The sequence below is a fragment of the Octopus sinensis genome, linkage group LG4 (genome assembly GCF_006345805.1).
Source record: "Octopus sinensis linkage group LG4, ASM634580v1, whole genome shotgun sequence".
In the NCBI taxonomy this organism is placed as follows: domain Eukaryota; kingdom Metazoa; phylum Mollusca; class Cephalopoda; order Octopoda; family Octopodidae; genus Octopus; species Octopus sinensis.
The window spans coordinates 54,365,314-54,381,969 of NC_043000.1; positions in this window are offsets into that span (position 1 = coordinate 54,365,314).

Here is a 16,656-nt window from a genome sequence, read left to right on the forward strand (position 1 = left end):
ACTTAAAATTGAATAGAAGATCTGAATACCACCTGATGAATGTCCTTAGAAGAGACACGAAACAATTGTAGTGGCGAATTTAACTTTATTTAATTTATATAAAATTTTTTATGTATTGGATTAAGTCTTTCTTTGTTTGATTTGCATAATAGTGGTTTTGTCTCTAATTAATATTATATAATATTTTACTACAAAATTGGATTCAGTCCTAAATCTGATTTTTCCCTGTAAATTTGGATTTATTCCCTAATATTTATTATTATTATATATATATATATATATATATATATATATCATCATCATCATCATTTAACGTCCGCCTTCTCTGCTAGCATGGGTTGGACGATTTGACTGAGGTCTGGCGAACCAGACTCCAATCTGATCTGGCAGAGTTTCTACAGCTGGATGCCCTTCCTAACGCCAGCCACTCCGAGAGTGTAGTGAGTGTTTTTACGTGCCACCGGCACGAGGGCCAGTTTGGTGGTACTGGCAACGGCCACGCCCAAATGGTGCTTTTTACGTGACACCTGCACAGGAGCCAGTCCAGTGGCACTTGCAACGACCTCGATCGAATATTTCACATGCCACCAGCACAAGTGCAGGTAAGGTGACGCGGTAACGATCACACTTGACGATCACGCTTAACGTGCCTTCGGCACGAAGGCCTGCTTGTTGCTCTGGCAACGATCTCACTCGTATTGTACTCTTAGCGTTCCACTAGCAACGGATGCCAGTCTTCGAATTTGATTTCTACTTCGATTTCACTTGCCTCAACTGGTCTTTGCAAGCAGAGTTTAGTGTCCAATGAAGAAAATGTATGCACAAATGGACTGCTTACACCCCTAGCATAGGCCACAAGGTTATGGTCACACTTGTGCTTGTCGCGTCTTCTGCAGCACAGCATATTTCCAGAGGTCCCGGTCACTAGTCATTGCCTCGGTGAGGCCCAATGTTTGAAGGTCATGCTTCACGACCTCATCCCAGGTCTTCCTGGGTCTACCTCTTCCACAAGTTCCCTCAATTGCTAGGGTGTGGCACTTTTTCACACAGCTATCGACATCCATTCTCGCCACATGACCATAACAGTGCAGTCGTCCCTCTTGCACACCACATCCGATGCTTCTTAGGTCCAACCTTTCTCTCAGGGCACTAACACTCTGTCGAGTATGCACACTGACATTACACATCCATCGGAGCATGCTGGCTAATATATATATATATACACACATATATATTTATATATACGTAGAAATTAGTTATCCACCGCTTTGGTGGATAACTAATTTTATGTGATCTGCTTGAAAAGTTAAGATACTTGGATATTTTCCTATTCCTCTTAACATGGAACCAATGGTAGCCTTAATTCATAAATAAAGAAATTATATATATATATATATATATATAATATGTATGTTTGTCAAAATTCTCTACACAAATTATTAAAGAGCTACAAATAGTTTCATACATTTCATGATACATCAAATAGGCAGATTGATAAAACACTCAATGTATCTCCAATCAATCTTTTAGGCTCTATTTATGCGTTAAGTGTATTTTAACAATCCTGGACGCATGACTGTGAGAAAATAAGAAACACCAATGAGGGGGAAATGAGAAGAATGTTCGTGCAAAAAAATTTGAATGAAAAGAAAGGAAAGAAAGCACGCAAATCAAGATTCCTATCCTCCCTGATTGCAGAAAGCACAGTTAATGCAGCTGGTGCAAGACGATATTATAGGAAAAATGTCAAAGTGTATATGTCTACTGGAGGTAAGGAATTGTTAGAATACTGAAAGAAATATTTGCTCTATTCATCCACTCATTTACATTCTGAATTAAAATCTTGCCATGATCAACTTTGATTTTCATCTTTCCATGTTTGATAAAACAAAGTACCAGTCAAATGCTGGATTGATATAATTTACCTATCCAACACCCAAAAAATTGCTTGCCGTGCACTAAAATTTTAAACCATTACTATTATTACTATGAATCAGAATTCTATTTCACTTTAATCTATCAACTTCTTAACATGGAACCAATGGTAGCCTTAATGCATGCTATCAAAACAATGAATTAAGATCAGAAGCCATGAGATCCACTGCCTAGTACTGCATCAGCACAGTGGGGGCTCTACTACTACTACTATTATTGCTATTATTATTATTATTATTATTATTCAGTAGTTTTATTTTTATAGCGTGCTTTCACTTCACTAATGAGCGCAGCTCTGTGTGCCTTGGGTATGTGCTGTGATTCGTTGTGATGCTCTGATGGTTATTGTATGGAAAGTGTTCTGCGTAGGATGTGTGCAGTGCCTAGTAGTGCAATTTTCTTTATGTTATATGTGTTTGTAAGTCCTGGTGTTTTTGTTATGTATTTGTCTGAATATTTTTTTATCATGCCTAATGCACCTACTATGATAGGGATTGTTTCTGTTTTTAGATTCCACATTCTGGTTACCTCTATTTCCAGGTCTTTGTATTTTGAAAGTTTCTCCATTTCTTTTAATTATTATTATTATTATTATTATCATCATCATCATCATCATCATCATCATCATCATCATCATCATCATCATCATCATCATCATCATCATCACCATCATCATCATCACCATCATCATCATCATCATTATTATCATCATCATCATCATCATCATCATCATCATCATTATTATTATTATTATTATTATTATTATTATTATTATTATTATTATCAAGTGAAAGAGCAGTGCATGCTATCAAAATGACACTGGGGTAAAATATACGAAGCCTTGAGGTGAATTATTTAAACCCCAAAAGGTGAATTATTCAAATCCCAAAGAAAAGTCCTCTCAACACATGGCTATGATTCTCCCCCCACTAGTTCTGCTCATGATCAGAGATGCACATATTGTCAGCCACTAAGCGACATGCCCAACTGGTTACGGTCAAGCAACTAACAAGCAAGTCTGTGGTATTGAGCTGAATATTTACTGCAGCCCATCCTTTATACTAAGACAAAACAATGTTTGTGATAACACTTCCAATGAATTAAGATCAGAAGCCATGAGATCCACTGCCTGGTACTGCATCAGGACAGTGGGGGCTCTACTACTATTATTATTGTTATTATTATTATTATTATTATTATTATTATTATTATTATTATTATATTATTATTATTATTATTATTATTATTATTATTAGTCTCTACTGATGGAAGGCATAGTATAGGATAGTATTAGAGATTGAAAATATTGATTCGGATTGTTAAACAATATAAATTATTTGAAATTATTTTTATACCTAATCATTAGAATTATTTTATTTTCATTCTTTAATTCATCATAATTTTAGCTACTTTTTTTTCCCCATTATCATTGCTCCAACTTATTACTTGCTAATTACTCCCAGATTTGGTAATATTCCTATGTTGACTTTCTTCCACTAAATAGGTTATTCTTTTAAGATCAATTATTTCTAATAACTTCATTGGAAATTGTATTCTTAAAACTGAATTTCTTGAAAGAAATATATAATTATATTCACTTTTATATTCTGAGAATTTTTGTTTGTTCTATTGATTTATTGATTGGTCATATTTTAACAGATTACAGCTATTCAATTCCATATTAAAAGTATTGCATATAGTAATATTCTGAAGAAAAAAATAAATATAATTGCAATGAAAAAAATGGCAAAAAATAGTAAACTCTTGAGGCAACTACAGTGACAATGCAGCATTTAGGTGTCATGTAATGTTTCTAATCTGTCTCAGAAAAGAGTTTTAATAACTTTAATAATCTAATGGACTTGTCAGAAAATATCGAGTTTAAAAACTGATCAGGTGGAACAAAGACATTTTTCGTTTTCTTCTAGTGTACCAAATTATTATATACTAGAGGTTGATAGATTAAAGTGAAATAGGATTCTCATTCATATATATTGAACACACAAAAACAAGTAAAAAACAAAACAAAACAAAAGCATACAAATTGGCTTCAAAATACAACACATTCATATATATATGTAAACACACACATATGTATATGTATGTATATATACGAGAGAGAGAGAGAGAGAGAGAGGGAGGGAGAGAGAGAGAGAAAGAAAGAATTACTGAAATATAATTTACCCATAGAAACATGTGTAATTGTCTCTCATCATATATGTTACACTTCAGTTGCTTTTAGTTTCTGCGATATCTTGTTTGTGTTCAATATGCTGGAATGCAAACATACACTAAAATTGAATAAGCTGCAGGGGTACTTTGCTAAATTAAAGCTTTGTTTTACCCATTTCATGGCTATCAAATTAATTTGGTAGATGCTGGAATGGAAAATCAAGCATGATATAAGAGGTATGTTTATTTACTATGTATATATGTATGTATGTACGTATGTATGTATGTATGTACGTATGTATGTATGTATGTATGTATGTATGTATGTATGTATGTATTCATGTATTCATGTATATATGTATGTGTATGTAAGGTTTTGTATGTATGTATGCCTGCATGTATGAATGTATTTATGTATATATGTATGTGTATGCGTGTGTGTTTATGTATGTATGTGTGTATGTATGCATGCATGAGATAGGTAGTTAGGTTGGAATAGATTATTTTACAGATATTTTGAGTGGAATATCGGTAGATTCATTAACAAGTTGGAAGGGGGGAAACCTTGCAGATGTTGTTCTCGTTCTCTTTTAAATCCTGCCAATGTCAAATTTCCTTTCAATTTTTTGTAGATGGTAAATAAAATCCAGTGCAGAGTGGTTAACTAATTGAATTATTTGGTGGAGAAATAAAATGTCTTATATCAGTTCAGTGTTTTGGGTGTGAATTAGTGGTTTATGTATTCAGCTTAGTGAAGGCATGTGGCCTAGTGGTTAGTGTGTTTGGCTCATAATCATTATGTCATGTGTTCAATTCCCAGCAGTGTGTTGTGTCCTTCAACAAGACATTTTATTTCATATTGCTCCACTTAACTCAGCTAACAAAAACGAGTTGTACCTCTAGTTCTATTATGTCACACGTTCGGATGACCTCTACTCAACTCTACTCTACTCTTCTCTCACCGCTACTCAACTGTTCTCTGATGACGTCTAGACTTCTCCCTCTATATCTATGTATTGGGCTAGCCTACTTCATTGTCTGGGGGCATCCACACAACAAGTTCAATGGGTCAGTCTCATCACATTCTGCCTCACATTGAATCTCCCTGAGAACTGTGTTAAAGTTACACATGTCTGTGGAGTGCTCAGCCAATTGCTCATTAATTTCGTTAGTAGGTTGTACTGTTGATTGTATCAAATGGAACACTTGTCATGACTGACACAGTGCCCCTCCTGGTTATTTAGACCCTGACACTAATGACTCTAATGACAAGTATCAAACTTTATTAATCCTGCTTCTCATGTGGCCAATACTGATAAAGTGGTGAAGAGCATCTCAGCAATTGCTGTTATTATTTCATAAACAAAGGCTGCAAGCTGGCAGAATTGTTTGCATGCTGGGCGAAATGCTTAGCAGTGCTTTGCCCATCTCTGTGTTCTGAGTTCAAAATCCACTGAGGTTGACTTTGCCTTTCATCCTTTCAGGATCGATAAAGTAAGTACCAATGAAACACTGGAGTTGATGTAATCGACTAGTACCCCCCTCCATATTTCAGGCCTTGTGCCTATATTAGAAAGGATTATTTCATAAACAAAACTTTACTCAGGTCTACACCTTGCTTAAAAAACTTCAGATGTGGAACTATGAAAGCATATATCTAAACATAAGTTTATGTAACACTAATACAAAAGGAAAGCCATTCCCTCCATCAAATATTAAGAGTAACACCTAATTTCATCACCTTCCAACCACAAAGTATACTCCAATGGAGAAGAGCTGCATGGCAACAACAGGAAATATCTGAGTCCTTTCAGCTCATATTATGGCACACTTTTTCCATTTCTGATATCTATAATTACCTGCAAAGCCTGAGTTGAAACTTTCTTCAACCATGAAATATGTTTTGCACTCATTCGAAATATATCTTATATTCTTTTGTCAGTGAAAGAGTTTGAATAACTGACTATGTAAGACTGAAGCATGTCAGGTGTTATCAACATATGCCAAAGTGATAAGATTCACTCACCTCTACATACCTTTTATAAAAATATATATGGTTGACCACTTCACTAATAGTAATTTAGAATTATTAATGTAGAAAATTACTGTTGTCAACATTAAAGGTGTCATTTGAATTATATAAAATTTCATCAAGTACTACATCAAATATGCTAACCTGCTTCAAAATTTTGTTTTACAGTTTGCTGATCATCATTCTCTCTCTTGGTTCTAGCCATTCTCTCAGGTGGCTCTACCATATCATTGCTGTGTTACACTCTCTTTCTCTTTGCAGTTAGCAAACCACTTTAAAAAATCCTAGTGCAGTAGTCTGTCTTGTTAACCATTGAAAATTTCCCAAACAAAGCAAGCTAATAATAGATAATCACCACCTGAAACAATGTGTCTGTGTATTATGTAAAAAAACAAAAAAAAACAGGGCTCTGTTTGTGGTCAGAAATACACATGTGCATAATACCAATTTTAATGATTCTGCATTGCATATAACCAATAAGATATCTACGAAAAATGAAGTAAATCTGGCAAATCGTGAGCCAGGCTAAAAATCATATTCATTTTGCAGCTCATTAACAAGCAATGGTCATACACATTACTGAAATGATTCTGATGTCGAAACCTTTCAAAGGATTGCATCATAAAAAGGATATCCTGATTTGATACCATTGCATGGCTGCTTGAACACAATTTTTCTTCACACTTACGAGGTATGATCAATAAGTATCTGGACTGTTGCCATAGTAACGAAGCTAAAGCACTCAGAGTAAAGCTGCTTGGCATAGATTGACCTTGAACTCTGCTGTGGATGCACACTAAGGTTTAGCATTCTAGCTCACGTCTGCTATTTACAACAGTGCTTGCAAAGAAGGTGTTTAGCCCGTGATCATCACATTGACCATCACAAAGAAACGTATTAATAACATGCACCAAGTATGGATTCAGGACATCTGTATGCCACAAGCTGACCTTCACTGGGCGATACTTCAACTTCAATTTCCACCATCCATACAGTGTAAAGACAAGGATTTCTCAGTGCCTAAAACATCGAGCAAAGAATATAAGTAGCGATCGTGATACCCACTACGAAGAAATGATCAAGCTCAGTAACAATCTATTAAGCAATAACTACCCCCAAAACATACTGTTCACTCAAATTAGGAAGAAGAGGGAGGGTGAAACCAATAAACTGCTCACAACCTGTCTACTCTATGTGAATGGCCTCTCCGAAACGATACAAAATATATGCAGCCCATATGACATCAGGACAGTATTCAAGAGTAATACAACACTTCGCAAATATCTCCTTCGAGTAAAACCACCAGTAGACGAGAATATGACCAAAAACTGCGTGTAAACTATCCCATGCAGCTGTGGTAGGTTATACAAAGGTGAAACATGCCACTTCCTTAAGATAAGGGTAGCAAACACAAGAGATATTGATAATTGGTTATATCTGATCATATATGGAAAAATGGAGACCACCTCTCCCTGTGGGATGAAGTTAAAATAATAGACAGAGAACACCACTGGAAAATACTAAAACTAAAAGAAGTAGCACATATGCTAGGACACAACAACCTCCTAAGCAGACCAAGTGCAGATATGAATAGCATATGGGAACTGGGAACTGGTATTAAAGAAGGATAGGAAAATATTAGATTTACAAGCCTTAAAATTCACTCCATAATTGCCCACAAGCATATGGTAAAATGGTTAAGAGTGCGGGCTGCCAACCCCAAGATTCCGAGTTCGATTCCAGGCAGTAACGTGAATAATGATAATAATAATAATAATGATAATAATAATAATAATAATAATAATAACAACAACAACATCGAAAAATAACTCAGGTTCAAAATTTCTCAAGGCACCTGATGAAGGCTGGAGGGTATATCAACAGAAACGTTGTGTGAACAACAAACAAGATGAGGACAAATATCCATAAAATGTAAATAATGTAAATGAGGACAAATATCCGTCAAATGTAAATAATGTACATAATTCCTCATCTCTTAAATATAGAACTTTACAACACAAAGAAAGTTGAGCAAAGAATCTGTATCAAATTTTGCCAAAAGCTTAGTGATACCTGCTCAGAGGCCTACACAAAGTTTCCAAAAACTTTTTATCATTCTCAACTTAATCAAGGAGATCTTGCACAACTGAAACCCAAGTGTCTTTTTAGTCAGCTGAAGGTAGTTTTAGCATAGCAGACATGTGTCTTATACCCAAATCTTGAATGATAATGGACTGAACTATAACTAATCTGCATATCCTCTGATAACTCATGGATGGTGATTTCGTCTCACAGCAATATGCACATCTACAATGTTTTTCTTATTCCTGCTGGTAGTGGATCTCCCAGAACATTCGTCAATATCAACAATTTTTCAGCCATCTTGTAATCGACTAAACCACTCTTACACTTGTGTCCAGCTCATACACTCCTCTCTATACACTTTCTGCAACATTGCAAAGCCTTTTGAGCAGGTATCACTATCACAACTTTCTCTGTCAAGGTCAATGAGTTGATGATCACATGCTACATACCCTCATTCCATGCACTGCTGTATACAGCAAGAGTGATTTAGGAAGTTAAAACTTAGTGCACATGCACAGCAGAGCTCAAGGGGAAGCGTGCTTTAGTCTATTGTATCATTAATACAATATCTGAGTTGAATTGAGGGAAACTGCTTAAAAGGTCATGAGATGAATCATGTCTGTGATTCAAAAGTTCACTTTCGGAACAGAGGCTCACATTGATTTATTCAGATAATTATGTTAAGAGTACATGCTTCTGTGGAATGCTCAGTTACTTCAGGCTTTAATTCTGAGTAGGTTATTCATTTGATCAAACAAATAATATACATTGTTAATATCAACAGAGGATTTATATGAATAGATAAACATATGTAAACATGCATATATATGTCTGTATATATATATATATATATATATATATATATATATATATATATATATATACAGAGCTGGCAGAAATGTTAGCACACCAGGCGAAATGCGTAGCCGTATTTCGTCTGCCGTTACGTTCTGAGTTCAAATACCACCGAGGTCGACTTTGCCTTTCATCCTTTCGGGGTCAATAAATTAAGGACCAGTTACACATTGGGGTCGATGAAATCGACTTGATCCCTTTGTCTGTCCTTGTTTATCCTCTCTGAGTTTAGCCCCTTATGGGTAGTAAAGAAATATATATATATAAGTATGTATATATATATATATATATGTGTGTGTGTGTGTGTGTATGTTGTACATAAGTGTGCATGTGTCTGTGTGAATATGTGTGTGTGTACACACACACACACACACGCACATAAATACATATATGTATGCGCATCTTTTATTTTTCATTAAATACATTTATTCATATATTGAGATATATTCACTTTGTTGTTCTGCCAAACCCAAACACACATATACATAGACACATGTATGTGTACACACACATGTGTATGTAAATGTATCTGCATATATAAATATGAGAGTAGTAATGTTTATGTGTGTGGATATGTGGTGGTAGCCATATTAGTTTTTTTGGCAAGAAGGTAGTGGCACACTGGTTGAAAACTGTATTTAAAAAATGATCAGAAATAAGACCTATTTTGCATGTGAAGACAGATGAAGTGAAATAAAATTGTATATAATCATTTCTCTGTTGAAATAAACAAATATTGTATGTTCTTGCTTGTTTGCTTTTTTCTTTTACAAAAATCCCCCCAAAACAGACATCTTGTTGTCAAAAGATGATTTATCATCACTTTTGACAAAATTGATAAAATTTTCCTGATCATAAATTTGGAAGATAACTGTAAATAACAATTATAGTGTTTTGCAAAACGTTACAGCCTAGGTAACTTTTACCTTCTTTTTTCTTTTAGCTATTTGAATGTGATTCAACATAACCCTATGAAATGCAGAACAATGATTTTAAAGTCTTTATTTGATATTTTAGAATTATTTGAGTATATATATATTTAGTTATGAAAGTCAGACTGAAGTTGGATCTGGATAACTTGAATTAAAACAAACTTAAAGTAAAATTATGTGAGAAACAATCATTTCTTGTATTGACAGTGGGGCATATAACTTTGAAAAATGCTTATTTGAGTTAATTTTCTACAGCCGCCAGTGCAAATGCATAGTTTGGCAACCTTTATTGGAAAAAGATGTACTGGCCTGCAACTCTGTTGTTATTTAGCTTCAGCATATTTCTAATTGATCAAACAGCCCCTAGATCAGAGCATTCTGCCCATTGCCACCATACTCTTTTTCTGAGACCAAGTAGCTAAAATTATATTATCCAGCAGTTATTTCGTTTTTCGTGTTGGTAAGGTGTGATTCAAGGGAAATTTGGCTGTTATTATAGAACTTTGACAGACTAAGTAGAACCTTCCTAACTGGCTCGTCTTAATATCTGAGACTGGATGTTTAGGTTTGGATACACAAGTATGTTTCATCTGATGTCTATATATTTCATCTGTTGCACATTTTGAATTTATCCAGATAAATTCAAAATGTAATATCTTTAATGAATTTACACCATATTGTTAGATGTTGCAACCATTTCTACTTCTGATAGCTTCAAAATATTTAATTTGAATGCATCTGTTTTTGAAAGCCCCCAATTTGGCTTATTTTAATATATTAAATGTATAGTTATACAGAGTATGTATATATTAGTGAATGGGATTTATAGAATCAAATTAACACATGTACAATAATAGGACTGAGAACAATAAAATTAGGCACAACTTTATTATGGATTAGTTTATAAGAAGAAAATGAGATACAAGCAAACTTGGTGGAAAGAGATTTAGGTAAGTATATGTTTGTTAGTTAGCTGCACTTAACCAGAAAAGTGCGTTGGCTTGGAAGCTCTAGAAATAGTGTGTCTAAGTGGATGTAGTTTAAGAGTCAAGGGTTATTGAATGTATCATACACATTGTGTTGCTTTAATGAGTCAGTTGAAATTTAGTATCTTTGTTTCCCATTATAAATTTGGTTTATAATTCCAGAGTCTAATTTTATCACTTAGATATATCCCGCTGCATTGTTGGTTGGATTTCTAACATGATAAGTATTTAAAATCAATTTTGCATGTTGATAAAATTGGACTTCTTTTAATGTTCCTCATTGTGAACCTACATTGTTTATGCTATTTATGCATCATCAACATAAAGCTTCAACTCATTGCTTATGATTATTTAATATATAAGTTTCATTACTAAACAGATAGCAAAATTATTCCAATTAATGAAAATTTGAATTGGCTGAATATACTCTAGAGAGAATATTTGATGTTTAGATAATTCACAACTTAAAAAAAAAATCTAGTATTTATCAATTTGTTTCAAATGTCAAGTGATCTAAGATATTTGTATAATTAATTCATAAGGGATATGAATATAGATATATAGACTAATATTTCACTTTATTGTCAATTAACATGGTAAAAAGTTTTAAAGATTTTGGTTATGATAATTGAAACACAATAACTCTCTAGTACTATTAATGTTTGATGTTTTCTTATTTGTAACATAACACCTTAACACAATCATTGATATATTTCACTATGACTGCTTAATCATATGTAGCATTAATGTTGTAGTCATTTAAATTAGAGTGAATCAGTTTTGCTTACTATAATTTATATAAGGTTCGTAGAATATTATTTATATATTTAATAAACAAATAAATAGTCTGGAGTCCAAACCTACATTTAGGTCAAAGATTTTAGTATCGAGTTTGATTGGCAATGGAGAGATGAACATTTGAACGAAGGGAAAAAAGGATGAAGGAAATATTTCGAGTTCTTTTTAATATAAACATCTTAAAAGTGGAATTCATCATCAACATCGTTTTCCCATGTTCACCACATAGGGCAGATGGTTTCATAGGATCTGACATGCTGTAAGGCCACATCGGGCTCTAATGTCAACATTGACACGGTTTCTATAGCTGGATGCCTTTTCTAGTGTCAACGACACGACAGTGTTTACTGGGCGCTTTATTCTTATTCCACTGGCAAGATTGCCAAATAATTTGCTCGAAAAGAAAGGAACAGGAGAGAAAATAAAGGAGGAAAGAAAAGTAAAAGGGAAAGGCAATTTGATTATATGGGGATTAGTATTTGAGAGGTAGAGAAGGGCGACAGTTTTATGGCAGGCGTTGTGATGATAGATATAAAATCTTTGTTAAGAACAAATCTTTTGACTAAGCACATGATATATAAATTATTCTTTGAACATCGACATATTACTGATACTCATCAACCTTGGGAATATGGAAAAATAGGATTTCGATTCAAAATTGTGAACTAATGAATGACTTATCATCAATCAATTGAGATGGCTTTCTTCTGTTTGAACATCTCACCACGTAAAGTGTCAATAAAATAATGGCAGTTTCCTCTAGTTTCAAAATTTGCTTAACATCTAACTTGGATATTTCCATTTTCAACAATTTTCATATTGATTTTAATGCATACATTTTTACTGCCAGTCTTCCTATTTAATTCAAATTTAGTTTGCCTTAGAGAAAATGACCCGAGCAGTTGTTGCATCAGCCTTTTCAAAGTAATTCTTAAACTCTATGCAAATATTCTCTCACTGATTGTAAAGAGGGCAGCTTCACTGTTAACAGCAAAACTTGCATTGATCATCTTTTCATTCTGATTTGAAAAACTGAAAAAGTTACAAATGTTTAGGAATTATAAATACGTTTAGTAACCATATAGGAAAATGGAAACTCAGAATAGCAGCTAATGCTTTATATCGATATTCATATTAATGTTAATACTTCTTAGCGTATGAAAGAAAAGAAAAATATCTTGTAATAAAGGATTAAAAAAAGGAAAGAATAAACGATTTAAATGCTGCGTATTACACACATGTGTTGTAGATGCATTTACATTTCAGAAGAGATTAAGTGCTTACACACACACACACACACACACACACGCGGATACAAAATTTACTGTAAAAACCAAAATATAGAGTGATAGCATATATAAACATATGTGTAAAAGTATATGGTATCAAATCAAATTTAAGAATATTGAATTTATACCACAGAACAGGAAACTACACCTCACAAACGGAAATAATATTTATACATAAGATTATGAAAAAAATATCTATATAAAATAAGTGAAGAAAAGCCGGTAAGTTGATTGAAAAAGGAAAGAAACCGATCTATGATGTGATCTCATGTATGGTGTATAAAGCTTGAACTTATATTAAAAGCACTGCAAGTTATAACGTCTGAATGTAAAATAATTATAGGTTACAATAATTGTAAGAAGCACATACAAAAATAAAACACCCTTTCATCTATGACCTATGTAAGGGATATTGAAATATTCAGGTTATTTAAAACTGATTTGACACACATATACATCCCGTTGACTTCCTCATTCAGAATACATAGCGCCAGTAATAAATTACTAAATAAGTTTGTTGTAACAAATAAACACGAAGAAAAAAAATGATGTTAAGGCAGAAAGCTTGAGAAGAAAAAAAAAACTGTTGAAAGAAACAAATAAAATTATATTTTTTCATATATGTTTAAATGAATTTACACAGAATACCAACAAGTCTTTCAGGCAGAATTCATAACTTATTAATTTTGAACTATCTGCGAAATAGTTTAATTTTCCGTATTTTGTATATAAAAAACCTGTACCTTTATTACATTTAGCAGGAATTGAACTTCTTTGTTTATGTACAGGTGTGTATGTGTGTGTGTCCATCTGTGTATATATTAGCATGTCGTATGTTTATATGTGTGTATATAAATATATATATATGTATATATGTATGTGTTTGTGTTTGTATATTACATGTTACCGGGTGCATCAGTATTTTTGAGGTTATTTACATGAAAATAGAAAATGATGCATAACTCATCAAAGAAACGGTGTATTTGAAAACAAATTATCTTGTGAATCCTTTTATCACGTCTATTGTTTATCATCCCATGAATAATGCGATTTTTCATACTTCTTTTATTTTTCAAAATTAAGATAAACAAAGTACTGTTATAATCTAAAATATACTCTCCTTCTTTTTCTACAATGCTCTTCCATCTATCTAGTAGAATTCCGAGGATTCTCTTCCAAAGATCACTTGTTCGTGACGAAAAATATTCCTCCAGTACTGTTCTGACCTCGTCTACAGATTTCATATTTTCTCCGTCCAAATGATTTCGAAGACTGCGGGATAAATGATAATCAGATGGGGCAATGTCCGGTGAATATAGTGCGTGGGGCATCGTTTCCCATTCAAGCTGCTCCAGCCTTCGGAATGTCATCCTCACTGTATGTGGCCGAGCATTATCGTAAAAGAAGAATACCTTTCGTCTTGAAACCAAAGGTGGTCGTTCTTCTAGCGCTGTTGTCGATGAATGGTTGAATGACCAAATCTAAGCTTCTCTGCTAGTTCCTCAACAGTTACGATGGAATTTTGTTTCACCAGGGTTTGCAGGACGTTCTCGTCGTCCCTTACAGATCTTCCAGGACGAGGTTTGTTTTCTACGCTGTAGTGTCCGGCTCGGAATTTCTGGAACCACCTTTGACATTGGCTTACACTTATTAGCCGATCCCTATGTACTGCATTAATATTCCTAGCACTTACCGTTGCGTTGTTGCCTTTATTGAACTAATAAAGCAAAATAAGCCGAATATGCTCCTTTGTCACTTCCATTACAGCTTTGGAAAAATAACTTAAAATCGAACTGCACTTTTCAAAACTTGCTGTAAGAATAAGGAAAATGTAAAATTACTCCCTACTTTTAAAGCAAGTTGATGCAGGTAGTTTTATCCCGTCTACCTCCGATTTTTAGTTCATGCAATTGAAAAAAACCCGCATTATTGACAGGATGACCCAATATTTTATGATTCTACCGTTAGCGTCAGTTACGTGGTCGGAAGAGTTGACATGCTCGAAGCAGATGAGCTTTATCAATTTTGGATAGTGCTGGTTGTGGCGAACTTGATAGAGTGTATGGTATTTTGGAGTGTTTATTGACTGCTCTCTCCACTACGCCCCGTGCGTAATAGTCTAGTAGAATGAGGTCTGGTAAACTAGCAGGCTATGTGTCTGGGAGGATATGACCATTGAGATTGGAACGCATTGGTGCTTGTGTTGTAGCTTTATATGACGAGACAAAGTCTTGTTGGAAGACGTACGGTCATCTGCTGCATATTCAGTCTATCCAGATCCTCACCACTCTCTGTAACACCTGCGTGTATATAGCGGCATTGACTCTTAAGACCTGTAAAGAAAAGTGAGGCATGACATCTACCTCGTTGCTGATGCCTCCCAGAACCATCACAGTTGCTACGAACTTGGAATGCATGACCGTTGAAAACTCGTTTGTGTCTATAAAAAGTTGTCGTTCCTTCGGTTTATCTTTGTGTCCTAACCGAAGTTTTTCACATCGGAGAAAAGTAAAGCATTCAAAATCTCTGGGTGTTTTAACTTGTTTAGTTAGCACTAAGTGCAGGATCGATCTATTTGATGAAACACTTGATAGTTGCGGTCTAGCACGGCCGAAGTCCAGTGACTGAAACAAGTATATGATAAAAGATAATTGTGTTATATGAACAACTATTTAAGTGGAAAAGTATGATATTTTACCTTACAAACAGCAGAATTGACGGCTTTACTAACTGAAGTTTTCCTCACTTCAACAATAAGTAGTTTCAAGTAGTACAAGGTATTACATTAAAAACATCCAAATAGATTTACAACAGAAATAACTGTTTTACTGATTGTAAATCTGTCGCTATTTTTATCAGCTTGTCTTTTCTTCTTGCAGTCTTCCCAACATTATCTTCTTACTTTTTCCTCACTATTTGAGAGTAACACACTCATAGTGATATTTTTCAATGGCGTGTGAGACAAATTACACTTTGAACAGAAAAATGCAACACTTATTTTTCTCAGTGTTGCTCATCTATATTCAATTTTAAAAATTGATTGCTTTCATTATTATATTTTCGTCCCTTCAAATATATTAATTGAAAACATCGGCGTGTATTTATAAGGAAAATTGGTAAATTATGACATCGCAATAAAAGTCGACGAAATTTTCGAAAGAAATATAAATCAAAGGAAAAAGAAATATCAGACCTCCACTTGAATTTATATCGAAAATTCATAATTGTAATGACGTCATATTAGAACATTTTCCAAATGCTACAAATTATCTTGTTTTATGAAATTACTTTAAAAAATGCTTGCGGCGGACTGAAAAAGACGGTCGCACAGAGTGACGCTAATGATTTTCGGGATTTGCGTCTATTCATTTCAGAAACAGCTTGACGTATTGGTGAGAAGTTAGCGGCGTTGGAGAGCATAAATATTAAAGCTGTGGATGACAAAAATTTAGCTGATATAGAGGATTGGAAGTCATTGAATATTGAAAATGCTGCATCGGGACTTCCGCTGAATGCTCTGAGAATACTGTAAATGCTACAAGGCATGGCATGCATTTCATGAAAACCAAATT